Below are 14,623 nucleotides of genomic sequence, written 5' to 3' on the forward strand. Positions count from 1 at the left end.
TGAGAGAACGTGGAAATGTTTGTTTTGATTGAAATATGTTGAAACAAACAAAATGGTTCGACCTCTATAACAGAAATTTTTCTGTATTTTTCCTTCTGTGAAAAGTTTGGATATTTTGATTGTTTGGCCCAATTTGGGACAAAACCCAGAAACAAAAGATCAGAAATTCCATTTTTGACCAGTTCTACAAAAATAGTTAATAGTCTAGTAAAAGTAAATACAATACACATTGGTTTTTGAACAAACTGGCACCCACTGAAGCTGGCAATAATAGACAGCACTGAAGTGGTTAAAATTTTCTGTTTACATGCTCCATTAACCAATCAGCTGAAACTTGCACACCTCATTTCTGCAGGATTTCTGCATGCTTTAGCAGTGGTAGGAACAGGCATAAACATGACTTTTCCATGTAAAGAATGCACTGCTCTGATTCATTAACACTGGCCTAGATTTCTGAATTGAACAAGCTGGGTGACTTCCCGGAGGCGTTGTTCAGGTGTCTGTTTTAGAGCCATGTTGCCGATCAGACTCTCCAGTTCAAGATTTTGTCTCAGTCACATTCCAGTTCTTCCCTCAGAATTTCTTGGTGTGTGTCTCACTGTGCATTGCTAGAGAGGAGCGCAGCATAAAACCTGCAGCATCGGCCCCGATCTTGTAATGCTGCATCTAGAGAAAGCAATGCAGGCCCAAGGCAGCACTAAAAAGTTGGCTTCTTGGAAGTGTGCTCAGTGCTTTTGGCAGGTGTTGTGCTGAAGGCACTGTAAATTAAAACCCTGTGTTTATTCAGAGCATGGGCTAGCCGCAGCGCAAGCTTCTTCTACATCACCCTGACAATGTGTCAACCCTGACATAGAGGAACCTTCTCTAGGGACGAGGTGATGAGCCTCATTTTATTCTTCACCACCTCGGCTGAAGTTGCCACTACGGGTGGCCTATCGTACTAACTGGCTTTCAGTTTTATTTCTGAGCTTCCCACAGCCAGTGCTCTTGTGCCAGGAACATGCTCAGCTCTTGGCATTCTGATCAGCCCCTGAATGCCACAAAACATGGATCTGTGAAGAAAATCAGAATTTTTTTTTTTTTTTTTTAAAAACTCCCAGTGTTGTCAACTCTCACAATATTGGGTGGGCTTTTTCCTTAAAGTCCCAGATGCTGAGATTGACAGAAATTACATGGGAATCTCAGCTTCCATTTAAACCAACATACAAAAAATACCCAGTAAGTTTCTAGCTCTCAGGTTGTGGAGAAAAATCTTGAAAACATGACCCGAGTGCACCCTAAAGGCTCAGAAACCAGAAAGCAAATAAAAAGAACTCAATTGGTATTTATTTTTGTTTTAAAATCTCATGGTCTTTAAGTCCGTCTCACAATTTTTTGGGACCAGACTCATGAGTTTTGAGCCCTCTGGGTTGGCAATGCTGAACTCCACTGAAATATACTGGATTAGAGGAGTTTTAGAGGAAAATGTGAGCTATTTTCCTCAACGAGGAGGGGTAGATGTTTCCTAAATACAGACATTTAGGCCACAATCTTTACAGCTGTGGGAGGTCTAGTATTTAGCACCAAAATCCATATTTCGGCCCCTCGTTTGAGAGTTTTGTCACTGTACTTAGGTGCCAGCAGGATCGGGGTCCTAAGTAGGTAGCTTGATTTCCACAGGTGCTAAACCTCACTGAATTCAATGGGTGCTCAGCATCTCTGGACTCCAGGCTACTCATTTAGGTGCCTGTATTAGTCACCTACCTTTGAAAATGTTCGCCTTAATATGTAGGCGCTGAGCTGGGGCAGGCTTTCTGCTTCACTGCAAGGCCTCTCATCTCCGCATATGGTGGGTTAGTAGACTAATCTAGTAACATTTGATCCTCATCGGATATCAAGATACAGGCTCCAATCAAATAAATATGGCCCTTGACGCTGTAACTGTTGAAATATCTGCAACCTGGCCGCAGACTGAGCTCTACATTGCCTGCTGCCATTCTGTCAGGACGGACAGCACTCTCTCTGCCCTGTGGGGCTCGTCTGCCTACCGCCAGTCAGTTTGGGAGACCCCCTAGTGGCTATCGATTACAACCTTTATGCAAATCCTCCACACTGAGACATCAGCTCATTTCGCAGGCCACTGAGAACTGTTCTGTGGTAGCAACAAATTGCAATCACTTGCAGGGCCTCGACTGGACTGGAAGTGGCGGTTTAGCGGTAAAGGCTCTGGGCAGATCCCCAGCTAGTGTACGTCAACGTAGCTTGATTGAAGTCAACAGAGCTCTGATGAATTGCACAGGCTAGGGATCAGGCCTTCTGGCTGCAGAACATAATCCCCTGATGCACCCATTTCCCCATAAATATAAAGAATAAAACAATTTTTGTTTGAGAGGCCCAGACCTTGGAAGTTATCCCTTCCTAAGGTCCCCATCCTTTGATATGCCGTTTGACAGGTGCGTATTCTACATAGCATTCTGCAGCACATCTCCTGGAAGTACAAGACTATGGTAGGGGAGTTTGGTGGTTAAACAGAAGGCCCCACATTTCTAACGGCCATGTTGAGTTCCTTTCTCCATAGCCATAAGGTTAAACCTGTGGAATGTATGGAAATATGAACGAAAAACTTGAAGAAAAAGGGTATGTGTCTGCTTCCTTCATCATGTACCTTTGCCCTCGAGTCAATTGCACAGCTTGGTATTTAAATGGCATCAAACTGCTGACTACACAGTAGGGATTAGCATTTGGGATGATTCACAGCTTCACGGAGAGTGAGAAACTGGGAGTCGGAGCCTCTCCCCTCCTCCCCAAAAGTTCATTATCACTTCTCCCTCTGGACAAAGCATGTTCTCCCCCTGATGTTTAGAATCACTATCACACGCCTTAATAATAGGCTCAGCTGTTTCTCAGAGGTGAGGAATCCAGATGAAAGTAGCATTTGAATGACAGGTTGGTGTTTGGTTTTTATAGGATCTGGAACCAGAGGTGAAATCATGAAGAGAGGGGACTGGGGAGAAACGCCCACTGCTCCACTGTTGAAATGAGTAGGTCAAACAAAGAGTAGGTCACTTTGAGCTGCAGCTCAGCATGCCTGGCTTTGAGCTGAATTCTAAAAGCCTCTCTCTGAAAAATGACTCTGGCTGGATGAATTTGAGGGTGGGTGGCGGTTACTGTAGGCAGTGGGTTGTTTGCAGTTGGTGATAACACAAGCCAGCCCTCCTAAGAGCAATGCTGGAATTTGGCTGTCAGGACCAGGGGGCCCCCACTTGCATTTAATCTGACCTCCTTTACCAAGGGACTTCTTCATGAGTCAGCCCTGGTGGTTCCTGGCACCATTCCAACACTTAAAATGCCCAGGGTCAACAGGGCTGAATTTCTTTGGCAAAAAAGTTCATTTCCTAGGAAGAGAATATGGAACAAGCTTATTTGAAGTATTGTTCCCCCAGGAGAAGAATGAAAGAAAATGTGTATTTTCTCCTTTCTTTTCCATCCCACCCCGTGTATACAGTCCCCTAGTGTACATTTAACATAACTTGAATTGATCACCATCATCTGGATGGGAATACCCCAATTCTGAGATTTAATGAAAATCTATATTATGCACTTCTCAAGGCACAATGTTTTAATTTGCATTCTGTGCATCATCTATATTTAGTTTTCTGAAACAATGTGAACTAGCTTAGGGCGAGATACTGCCCCTGATCTGTATGTACAACTCTTCTTGGTCTTAGTGAATGTGCTGTGTGTGTGGACTGAGTCCCTACAAAAATCCAAACAAACCCAACAACAAAATCCAAACACATATTGTGCTATGAATAGAAAATCTAATCAAACAAACTACCATGTTTTTCTTATAGTAAGTCTGGCTCAACTTTATCTACCTATTGAAACCCACCTTATACCAGAAAGAGTAGGTTGTGGCTAAAACTTTTAGCTTTGTACTTAAATCTCCATTAGAATTTTAAGAGGAACTTAAGGCAGACAATAATGGCACACTTCACTGGAAGTATATTACTAAGAATTAAAAACATTTAAAAGATGCATAATATATTTTCACTCTCAGTATGTGCATCTTCACAGCTTGTCATTTCACGATACAACGCTCCCTGCTAGCCCAAGATTTACTGACACAACAGAACTGTGCTAATTAGAACCATTTGTCAATAGGTGCCCCCTTTTCCTTGTGCCCACTGTGTCAAGTAACAATTTATTTTTGTTGCTAAAGCAGTAACTCAAGGTAAAACCTTTGATGGAACAAGATGTGGTTAATGAGATTATCATAAAATGCGGAGCATGAAGTATAAAAGCAACAGGCACACCCAAGACAGCACTAACCACCAAACTAATTACATTTGGTATGGCATAACAGTTCAACAGCTCTCATTTCTCTGTAAATCTTAATTTTTTGGTAAGTCTGGGATGTATCATAACAAAATGATATAAGGCGTTTTTGTCACTCTGGAATTGTTTTGCAAACAAACATCACATAAGACAGGAAGGGATTCAGATAATGAGGAGATTCGGACAATAGGATTTGGGATAAACGGGAGTATACACTAGGAACAATCTTGGTGGTGGTGGTGGTGGTGTGTGTGTGTGAGAAGGGACTGGAACATGCAAGAGACAATACAATATTGTCATGTATTCTATACACTGGGGAAATTTTCTATTAAAAATTTTCCCTCTTGTTCTTTTAAAGGTTTTGTGTTAGAAAAAGAATGTTGCACACCCAAATTAAATACTAGAAATGGGATCTGTAATTTCTGTCAGGAGAATGGTTAGATTACTTGATATATTCGGACACTTATCCCGATTCTTGAGAATTGCCAACTCCTCTAACTTTACAAAGATTGACTACCACTGAAGGAGAAAGCTGTGCACTATTATTTATAAAAGGTAGACCGACACCAGGCACAATTCTGATCTAAAGAATGTAACTCTATTGACTTCAATGGAGTTATTCCCAATTCACGCCAGTGTTGATGAGCAGAGACTTGAGAATCAGGCTCAGTGAACGGAATGTCTGTCTTATCGCTGGAATGCGTCTGGAACAGATGTGTTTTCTTAAGTATTTGAAGGAGGAAAGAGAGATGGGGGCTCAGTGAGTATCCATTGGGACGCTGTTCCATGCATAAAGGGCAGTATGTAAGCAGGTGTGAGAGGAGGCAGCAAAAATTATTAGGGTGGAGGATACAGGGTGAAAGAGGTGTAGATGGAGATAAGGGGGCAGCTACAGAAACAGGTGGAGCAAGGGAGAGCTTTTGACAATGAGATTAGGAAGCTTGAATTTAGTACAAAAGACCTCAAACAAAACAGGCGACTGCAATCCAGCGGAGAGACTCAAGCAGAGGGAAGAAGCGAATAGAGCAGCTAGATCTTGGAGCAGCATTCTAAGATACATTCATTTGATTGGTCCTCTTAGTGCCAAATATCACACATTTGCATTATTTCCCTAATCTCTCAGTCAGTTACAGTACAGTACTTTGGAACACACAGGAAGTTTTTCTAGTCAAAAGGCCCAAATCCTGAAAGGGGCTGATCAAGTGATTTACTTCAATGGGAGTTGGAGGTTCTCAGGACGTTCCAGAATCATGCCTTCCTTTAGCCAGTGGGGAGTTTCCCTGTGGAAAGGTTACAAGGTTTGGCCCCTCAAACACTGGATAAGTACATGCTATGGGTAAAAGGCATTGGAAAGAGCATCTGTCAAATGGCTTTTGAACAGTGTGGAAGGAAGATATCACACAGATGAAACCCACTGACTGTCCGTATCAACCTAATATCTGCTGAGAGACTAACTTTTAAAACATATTATAGATAGAGATGGGCTTGTAATGAAAGCACAGGATCCCCATTGACTCTTTCCAATGGTTTCAAGGGGAGTCGGATCAGAGCCAAAGAGTCAGGAGACCTGGGTTCCAGCTCTGTTACACAGTGCTCAACCAGACAAGTTACATATGATCTCCACTCCTGAGTGTCTCTTTCTGAAAAAAAAGTGGAGATATTGGTAACCAACCTCACAGGGGTGTTGGAGGCCTTATTCATTAATGTTTGGAAAGTGCTCAAAGGTCCTCAGATGGAGTGTGCTATTATGTTATGACAGTCCACTGCATTAGTGCATCTCTCTCAGCTAGGCACCGAAGCACACATATATAGCCCCTGTTACCATATATGTGAGCACCTCTCACTCTTTAGTTTCGTATTTATCCTCACAACACCATTACAAGGTAGGGAGGTGCTATTATACCCATTTTACAGGTTGGGCGCGGAGAGGCTTAGTGATTTGCTCAAGATCACACAGGAAGTCTATACTGGAGTCAGGACTTGAAACTAGGTGTCCAATCCTAGGCCATGGCCTAAACCTTTTGGCCGTCTTTCTTCTCCAGCTCCAATATTGAGAGCTGAGTATTTTGAACATAAGGACCCTCAATCTTTGAACAAAACTTCCACCATTGCCAAAGGGTAACCCACAGGCAGAACTAGAGCAGAACACAGTTAACTTGTAAAAGTACCTGCATGTGCATTTGTTAATATTCCCCCATAAGACCAGGCAGGAAGCAAATCTGTTTCAATTTACCTAGGGATTTGCTCTTGAACAAGTGAAGATTATTCACAGTTGACATGATGATCAAAGGATCCCAAGCCCTCCCCCAAAAGACAGACTGTTATTGCTAACATTCATGACTTGTCTGTTCATACAAAAGTCAGATCAGCCAAATTAGTTGTGGTTCTTTTGTAGGTCTGAATACAGCAGCAAAGTTTAAAGCTTGTTATCACAGTCCTCTGTGCTGATACAAAGATACTTTAAAATACAAAAAAAGGTATCAAAATAATGATAAAAAGGACTGACAAATCTACAATGGCAAAACAGCGGAGGCTGAAGTGCTGTTATTCTGCTCATTCCCACCATGCCTAGGCAGTGCAATACGGGCAACGGAATTGAGACCCTTACAGTAGAAATTAGGGAGCTAAAAGGAAGGAAATTCTAAGGTTGCCACTTTAAGCCAGACGTTGCTTTCAGTTACCTGGTGTAAATCTGGAGAAAGTTCACTTAAGTCAGTGGAGTTTCTCCAGATATTCACCAGTGTAATCAAGGACAAACTGCAGCTCAGAGTTACTGGAACGTAATTTTACACGGCGTAAGGGCAAACCCTCAGCTTAATACGCAGTCTGCATGATGGAAAGATGTACTTGGGCCAGGGGTGAAGGAATCCTTTCCTTGAGGCAGAGTAGTCTTGTCCTGGCTGCTACTCCAGCCCTAAAGCTGTAGTAGCTTGCATAGCTCCATGGGGGAGAGGACTGCATGCCCTCTGGACCCTTTGGCATCGCATTCACCCTTCTCTGGTGCACCTTGCACAATGAGCTCTGCACCAAGGAGAGCACAGGCACAGCCCTCCCTAAATCCTGCCTACCCTGCTGAGCAGTACAGGGCCAGTTATTCACAACAGGGACAGGATCTGCCCCACTGATTCACAGGTGTATTTAAAAACCACAAAAAGACCTCATTTGTGGGATAATGGATGAATGTGACAGAACAAAACAGCTCTTTTGCACCCATTGCAGTGTATGCTGCTTCTATCAAATGTACAGTTAGATTTCTTTAAAAATGCACGTTATTCTTAGATCACACTATGCATCATTAGACCACATGAGATCATAACTTTGAAAACACCTTATATCCACCTCCACCCCCACACAATATCTTGGTTACCTCCCTCACAGCATTTACACCTGACTCATTAAGGATATGTCTACACTGCAGTAAAACACCCAAATCTGGCCTGTATCAGATGACTCGGGCTGTGGGGCTATACAATCGTAATGGAGTTCTGGACAGAGCCCGGGTCCTAGGACCATCCCCCCTTGCGGGGTCCCAGAGCCCGGGCTCCAGCCCTAACATCTACACTGCAATTTTATAGCCTGAGGCAGCTGACACAGGTCAGCCGCGGGTGTTTTACTGCAGTGCAGGCAAACCCTCAGAGTCATTATTGACTTTTGTGTGGACTGTCCAAACTGATAACTACAAAACTACTTATTTACGCCACAGACTGAACGAAGCCTTGACTCAGATTGTTAGAAGAGGGAAAAACGTTAAAACGGCACTATCAATCTGACAGGTGATCATTTCCAAATGAGAGCTAAAAGGAGCTGCAGGAACAATGTCTTCCTTCAAATTCCCATCTTGAGTTTGGTAGTTTTTACATCCAATCTTCCTGTTTTAAAATGCATTTTCTCTCCCCTGTTGCTGGCTGAAAGACCCACACAAATAGAAAAAAACTGGCAGATGTCCTACAGCTGCAAATCCTTACACAGACACACAACTTTTTGTGCATGAGCAATCTCTTAGCATGGGGGCCTATCAGGGGAAACAGTGAAAGTGACTATGCACAAAGTACTGTCAAAAAGGCAATGTGAACAAATGGGAAAAAAAAAATCCCAGAAATATTTTCTCTCTCAACTTTCAGTTTGAATCCTCTAAGGGGTTACCTATAACAGAATGTAAACAAAAGCTTCAGCCAGAAATAGGCTTTTATCTCCACTATAGTGAGAAATGCTGAAGTGTAGCAGGGTCAGTGTGCAATGCTATAAAGAATGCTCATAGGTTAGACTGCAGGAGCCAAAATTATTCCTTGATGTAACTAAGTCAATGGAGATACACTAGGGGTAAATTTAGCCTCATGAACTCAGTTCAAACTGATAGCTAAGCTTACCCCATGGAAGACCTTTGCAGTCCATATTTTACAACCTGACCACCTAGTTCTTGAGGCTTTTGTTTCATTATGCCTACAGTAGAGGCATGGATTTACTCAGTATCAAACCTTTACTGTAAGAGGTAAGAGAAAACCAGTCTAAATTGTGCTCTCTGTGTAAATCTTCAAGGAAACATGCTATTCAAGAGTATAACCCAACCTGCTGGTTTTAACAGGTAGCCCCTTTACTGTTTGAATCATTTGTGTCTGAGAGACTCTCTCTCCCCTCTCAAACCACAGAAAGGTCAGAAGAGAAATCCAAGAAAACAAAATGAAGAGGCTTGGAGTTTTCAGATCTGGATCAGCAATTTTCTTGGCCTTTTGGTCTGACTTCAGTATAATGACCTTCCAGTAGGGATGATTGAAAATTTTCCATCTAAACTATTGTTTTCAACAGAAATTTTGATTTTTTTTTCTTCAAAAATTTGTCTGCTTTCCCTAGACAATTTCAACTTTTGGTTGAAAAACTTAATGTTTGAAAAGTTTTCAATTCAGAAATTCTGCCAAGGTGTCTCATGGGAGTTGTAGTTCAATTGCCTCATTTCCCCAGGCTCCTCTTTGGCCAGGCTTCCCAGCAGGACTACATCTCCCTTGATACACAGACAGCAAGAATTAAGTTTCCGTATTACTCCTCTCCTTCTCCTCCACTCCCATTTTCTGAACCGTTCTACCATCAAGACATGTTGCAAAGGACGTCTGCTATATTTACCCAGGGAGAAGGACGACTGGGAAAGGAGGGTCTTAGCTCTGTAGGGTAGAGAGGTATTATGACACTGTCAATAGATTAAATTGTAATGCATGTTGCTTATTGTGTCAGGCACATCATATAAAATGAACTAAATGAAAAAATAAAATAATATGGCCTGATCTTGCAAATCTTGTTTCGTGTTAGTTGTCCCATCAGTTTCAAGTAAGCACTTCCAAAACTATGCCCATATGTTCATTGGGAAAAGTGTAGCTTACTTTGATCAAAAGAATTAATGGATTAGAAACAAAGGTCAAATGAGGTATCTGAGGAAAAAGTTTATGTAAAGAGTTACTGTGGACAGGCAAAATACACAATGATTCACTTGGCAAACAAGCAGAAATACAGTCATCTGAGCAATGCCAGAGTGTCAACATTGATTTACGAGCTACCTGCATACTACCTACAGTGCATTTACAATGGAATACTTTGGGGGAATATTATATTTTAATATTATTGCATAGACATAAGAACATGAGAACAGCCATACTTGGTTAGACCAAAGGTCCATCTAGCCCAGTATCTTGTCTTCCGACAGAGGGAATGAACAGAACAGGTAATCATGAAGTGATCCTTATTTAGATGCTTATTTATCAACCTGTATTTTTAATAATCATTTTTCACTGGTGTCTGTGAAATGTGCTAGACTGGGATATCTGGAGACTGAAGCCCTTTATTAGGCCACCTGGTCTGCCACTTCATCCACCAACATGCCCCAACCTCATTCGGGTGGGGATTTCTGTAGGGCTTAGAGAGAAGTTCACTCTCCATGCTCATCCAATCCCTGGCCTCTTTGTGGAGACTGACAAGCATGTCTGCTCATTACTGGGATTACGTGATGAGGACACTTGACTGCTGGGACCTGGAGAACTAACATATTTCACAGCCGACAGACAGTTACAACTTTTGCCATTACAACCTGGGTTGGACTTCAGCTAGGAAGCTAGACAGGAAAGGCTTTGTATGCCATGACCAATCCTTCAGGATGTACTATTTTTAAAGTGATGTCAGTCATAGGATGAGAAATATGGCAAACAGGTGCTATTCTATAAGACAAACAACTCTGAACATCTGTAAAGCAGCTACTTGTTCTAACTTTTTGATAAAACATTCCTTTCTTGTAAACAATCTTCCAGTCTGTCCATAAAATAATAAGATTTTCAAGTAAAAGTTGACCAAAGGTCTCATATTGTTGTTCTTTCACTCTTAGTTTGGAGCACGTTGTTAACACTAGCTCATTATAGCTAAAAACAAAGAAAGTATTTAATTTATTCCTTTGTGAAATTGGGTTCGGGTGCCCCCGAAGTTACAATTACGCTACAATTGCAGTCTGCAAGGGTATCTTTTAAACAAACTATTTCCTTTCACAAACTGTGTTTATCACCCATGTAACGATAAACCCCAGTCTCTCATATATGTCAGCTATCAGGAATTCATTACATTGTCTGTGTTATGTTATGCCAGTCGGTAGTTATCTTTGCAGCCCACAGGCTAGAATGGAAATCCAATGTGTCAGCTATTTAAAGAAAATGGAAGCCCTCCTCCAGCAATTTAATTAACTTTCAGACAGCATGGGTTTGGCCTGAAATTACTGTGGAAAATATGATCTGAGATTATCTGCCTGAAAGTAAACTTTTAAAAAGGTAACTTTCCTGACACTGCACACAGTACTTAATCTGATATTAATCAACTTTTTCTTGCTGCTAGAAGCACAAGATTTAGGACTGTCAATCTTCATTTCAGTTGTGCCCTGTCTGTTTCAGTCATGCCCCAGAAGCTATACAAATCTGAATAGAATGGAACTCACAACTATCAATGATAGAAAATATATTCTCTTAATAAAAAGGATTATGCTATAATGACTAAAGAAAACAAATAGTCGGATTGTACCACACTATGTATATAAGGAGGTGGATAATCAGATCTCTCTTTATATTACAAAGACTTTAATACAGCATTAATAAAACATAGTGTCGTACAATATCAGATTGGTGAATATACTTATACTGAAGTGAGCTGTAGCTCAAGAAAGCTTATGCTCAAATAAATTGGTTAGTCTCTAAGGTGCCACAAGTACTCCTTTTCTTTTTGCGCATACAGACTAACATGGCTGCTACTCTGAAACCTGGGGAAAGATAGTTTGCTAATTTTCCAGAGCAGCATCATGCTATATATTGCATATTTACACTATGAATAATTACCAGAAGACCCAATGTATTAATTTCATTACCCCTCGAGACATTAACTTTATAAAAATCAAGTTAAAAGTGGAGTCCCAAAAATGAATACAACACAAATATTTTTCTAACCATTAACCGTGCCAGAAGCTGCAACGTGAATCTAACAGAGACTACATACAAAAAGATCTTATTGGAATTTACAAGTTCAAGTCATTCTCAGCTGAGGATTGTAGCTTTTTCTGTTTCACCAAACACATGGTCGTGAATTAAAGAATTAATGTGTTGGTGGTGGGATTTTTTGGGGGGAAGGGATTGAGAGGAGATTTGATGTGTTATAGGAATTTCAATTTAAGTTCAAGCATGCAATTGATCACAATGCACAGGGTACTACTGAAAAGTGAATACAAGCAAAACAATCTTTCTTTTCTCCTTGAACAAAACTGACCACATTATCATTACTGGAAAACAAAGGGCCAAAGATCTGCAACAACCGAAAACAAACTCAGATGTAACTCAACAGCACAACAGTAAAGCTATATCAAAGGTCAAGCGTCTGGCCATATCAAGCGTAACAATGTCCCATTAAATACATAGATTGGCTGTTCAGTGCGCACTGCTATGACACATTCTTACACATGTCCTGATAAACACATTCAGTATAATTACCCTGGCCGGGATCACAAATTTAGTAAACAGGAAAAGGAACCACACTGCTCATGATTGATAAAAAAAATGGCGAGCTGCATCATTTTCACTTTGTTGCCACCTCTGCTAATAATTGCTCTTGGAACCAGCAGTAACTTTAGACTGCACATTAGAGGCTGATGCTGTCCAAAGCACACGACTAGCTGTGCTGACATCTGCATCCTCCGTACAATAAACATATCATGGGTGAAATTTTCAAAGTGACTTAGAAGTGGGGCAGACCTCATCTACTTCAGAAAGATGGATTTCCAATGAGATTTTCAGAAAGCCTTTGACAAGTTCCCTAACCACAGGCTCTGAAGCAAAGTAAGCTGTCATGAGGTAAAAGGGATGGTCTTCTCATGGATCGGTAACTAGTTAAAAGATAGGAAACAAAGGGTAGGAATAAATGGTCAGTTTTCAGAATGGAGAGAGGTAAATAGTGGTGTACCCCACAGGTCTGTACTGGGACCAGCCTCATTCAATATATTCATAAATGATCTGGAAAAAGGGGTAAACAGTGAGGTGGCAAAATTTGCAGATGATACAAAACTACTCAAAATAGTTCAGACCCAGGCAGACTGCAAAAAGCTACAAAAGGATCTCTCAAAACTGGGTGACTGGGCAACAAAATGGCAGATGAAATGTAATGTTGATAAATGCAAAGTAATGCACGTTGGAAAACATAATCCCAACTCTACATATAAAATGATGGGGTCTAAATTAGTGGTTACCACTCAAGGAAGAGATCTTGGAGTCACTGTGGATAGCCCCCTGAAAACATCTGCTCAATGTGCAGTGACAGTCAAAAAAGCAAACAGAATGTTGGGAATCATTTAGAAAGGGATAGATAATAAGACAGAAAATATCATATTGCCTCTATATAAATCCATGGTACGCCCACATCTTGAATACTGTGTGCAGATGTGGTCGCCCCATCTCAAAAAAGATATATTGGACTTGGAAAAGGTTCAGAAAAGGGCAACAAAAGAGATTAGGGGTATGGAACGGCTGCCATATTAGGAAAGATTAATCAGACTGGGACTTTTCAGCTTGGAAAAGAGACGACTAAAGGGGGATATGATAGAGGTCTATAAAATCATGACTGGTGTGGAGAAAGTAAATAAGGAAATGTTATTTACTCCTTCTCATAACACAAGAACTAGGGGTCACCAAATGAAATTAATAGGCAGCAGATTTAAAACAAACAAAAGGAAGTATTTTTTCACACAACGCACAGTCAACCTGTGGAACTCCTTGCCAGAGGATGTTGTGAAAGCCAAGACTATAACAGGGTTCAAAAAATAACCAGATACATTCATGGAGGATAGGTCCATCAACAGCTATTAGCCAGGATGGGCAGGGATGGTGTCCCTAGCCTCTGTTTGCTGGAAGCTGGGAATGGGCAACAGGGGATGGATCACTTGATGATTACCTGTTCTGCTCATTCCCTCTGGGGCACCTGGCACTGGTCACTGCTGGAAGTCAGGATATTGGGCTAGATGGACGTTTGGTCTGACCCAGTATGGCCGTTCTTCTGTTCTTATATGAGATATTAATATGGGATAGCTATTCAAAAATGCCTATGGACCAGGTTTTTAAGGGTATTTAGGTGCCTAAAAATGCAGATAGGTACATCTGAAAATCCAGTTAGTCTCCCATCCGCACCTTTAGAACCTGGCTGCAAGTTCAATTTTCAAAAATGTCGAAGTGGCTACGTCCCGTTTTCAAAAGTGGCATAGGCACTTCGATTTTTAGAAAATCTTAAAAGTCAATAGGACTTAGACTCCTAAGTCACTTTTTAAAATGGGACTTAGTCACTTACGCATTTTTGAAAATTTTACCTCCTCTGGAAATCCCTCTTTCTGAGCTAAATAAAGGCCTATCCTAGTCCTAATTCCTCAGGCCAAGATTCTGTTGCCCATATTAGAATTAACCTGAGAAAGACAAAAATCAGAGGCTCTTTATCTTCCAGATGCCAGAGGCCATTTTGCTGACTTATTGAAAAGTCCGGGGCTTTGCCTTACAGTAGGATTTTCAAGTTAGCAAACACTATGTTCTCCGAAAATAAGAGCTTTCAAAAAAGTGCTCTCCCGCTCAGCAGCTGCTACAATTTCTTGGACCATGACTGTTCCCTTTCCTTTGGCCATCACCAACGGTCAGCCCACATTCAAGACTCCCACTGACTTCAATGGGAGTTCAATGCACAGATCAACATCAGGGTATGAACCATACTTAAAAAAAACCTTCAAACCTAGTAACTCCTTTTCCATGCACAGCTTCAATTTGCA

General features: G+C 41.3%; 1 protein-coding gene across 1 annotated transcript in view; it reads right to left on the reverse strand.

The window, feature by feature from the left end:
• Positions 1–14,623, reverse strand: part of FRMD4B (FERM domain containing 4B) — a 117,051-nt gene that overhangs the window by 40,963 nt on the left and 61,465 nt on the right. The gene's annotated exons all lie outside the window — the stretch shown is intronic.

Source organism: Eretmochelys imbricata, chromosome 7, assembly GCF_965152235.1.
Source record: "Eretmochelys imbricata isolate rEreImb1 chromosome 7, rEreImb1.hap1, whole genome shotgun sequence".
NCBI classification, from domain to species: domain Eukaryota; kingdom Metazoa; phylum Chordata; order Testudines; family Cheloniidae; genus Eretmochelys; species Eretmochelys imbricata.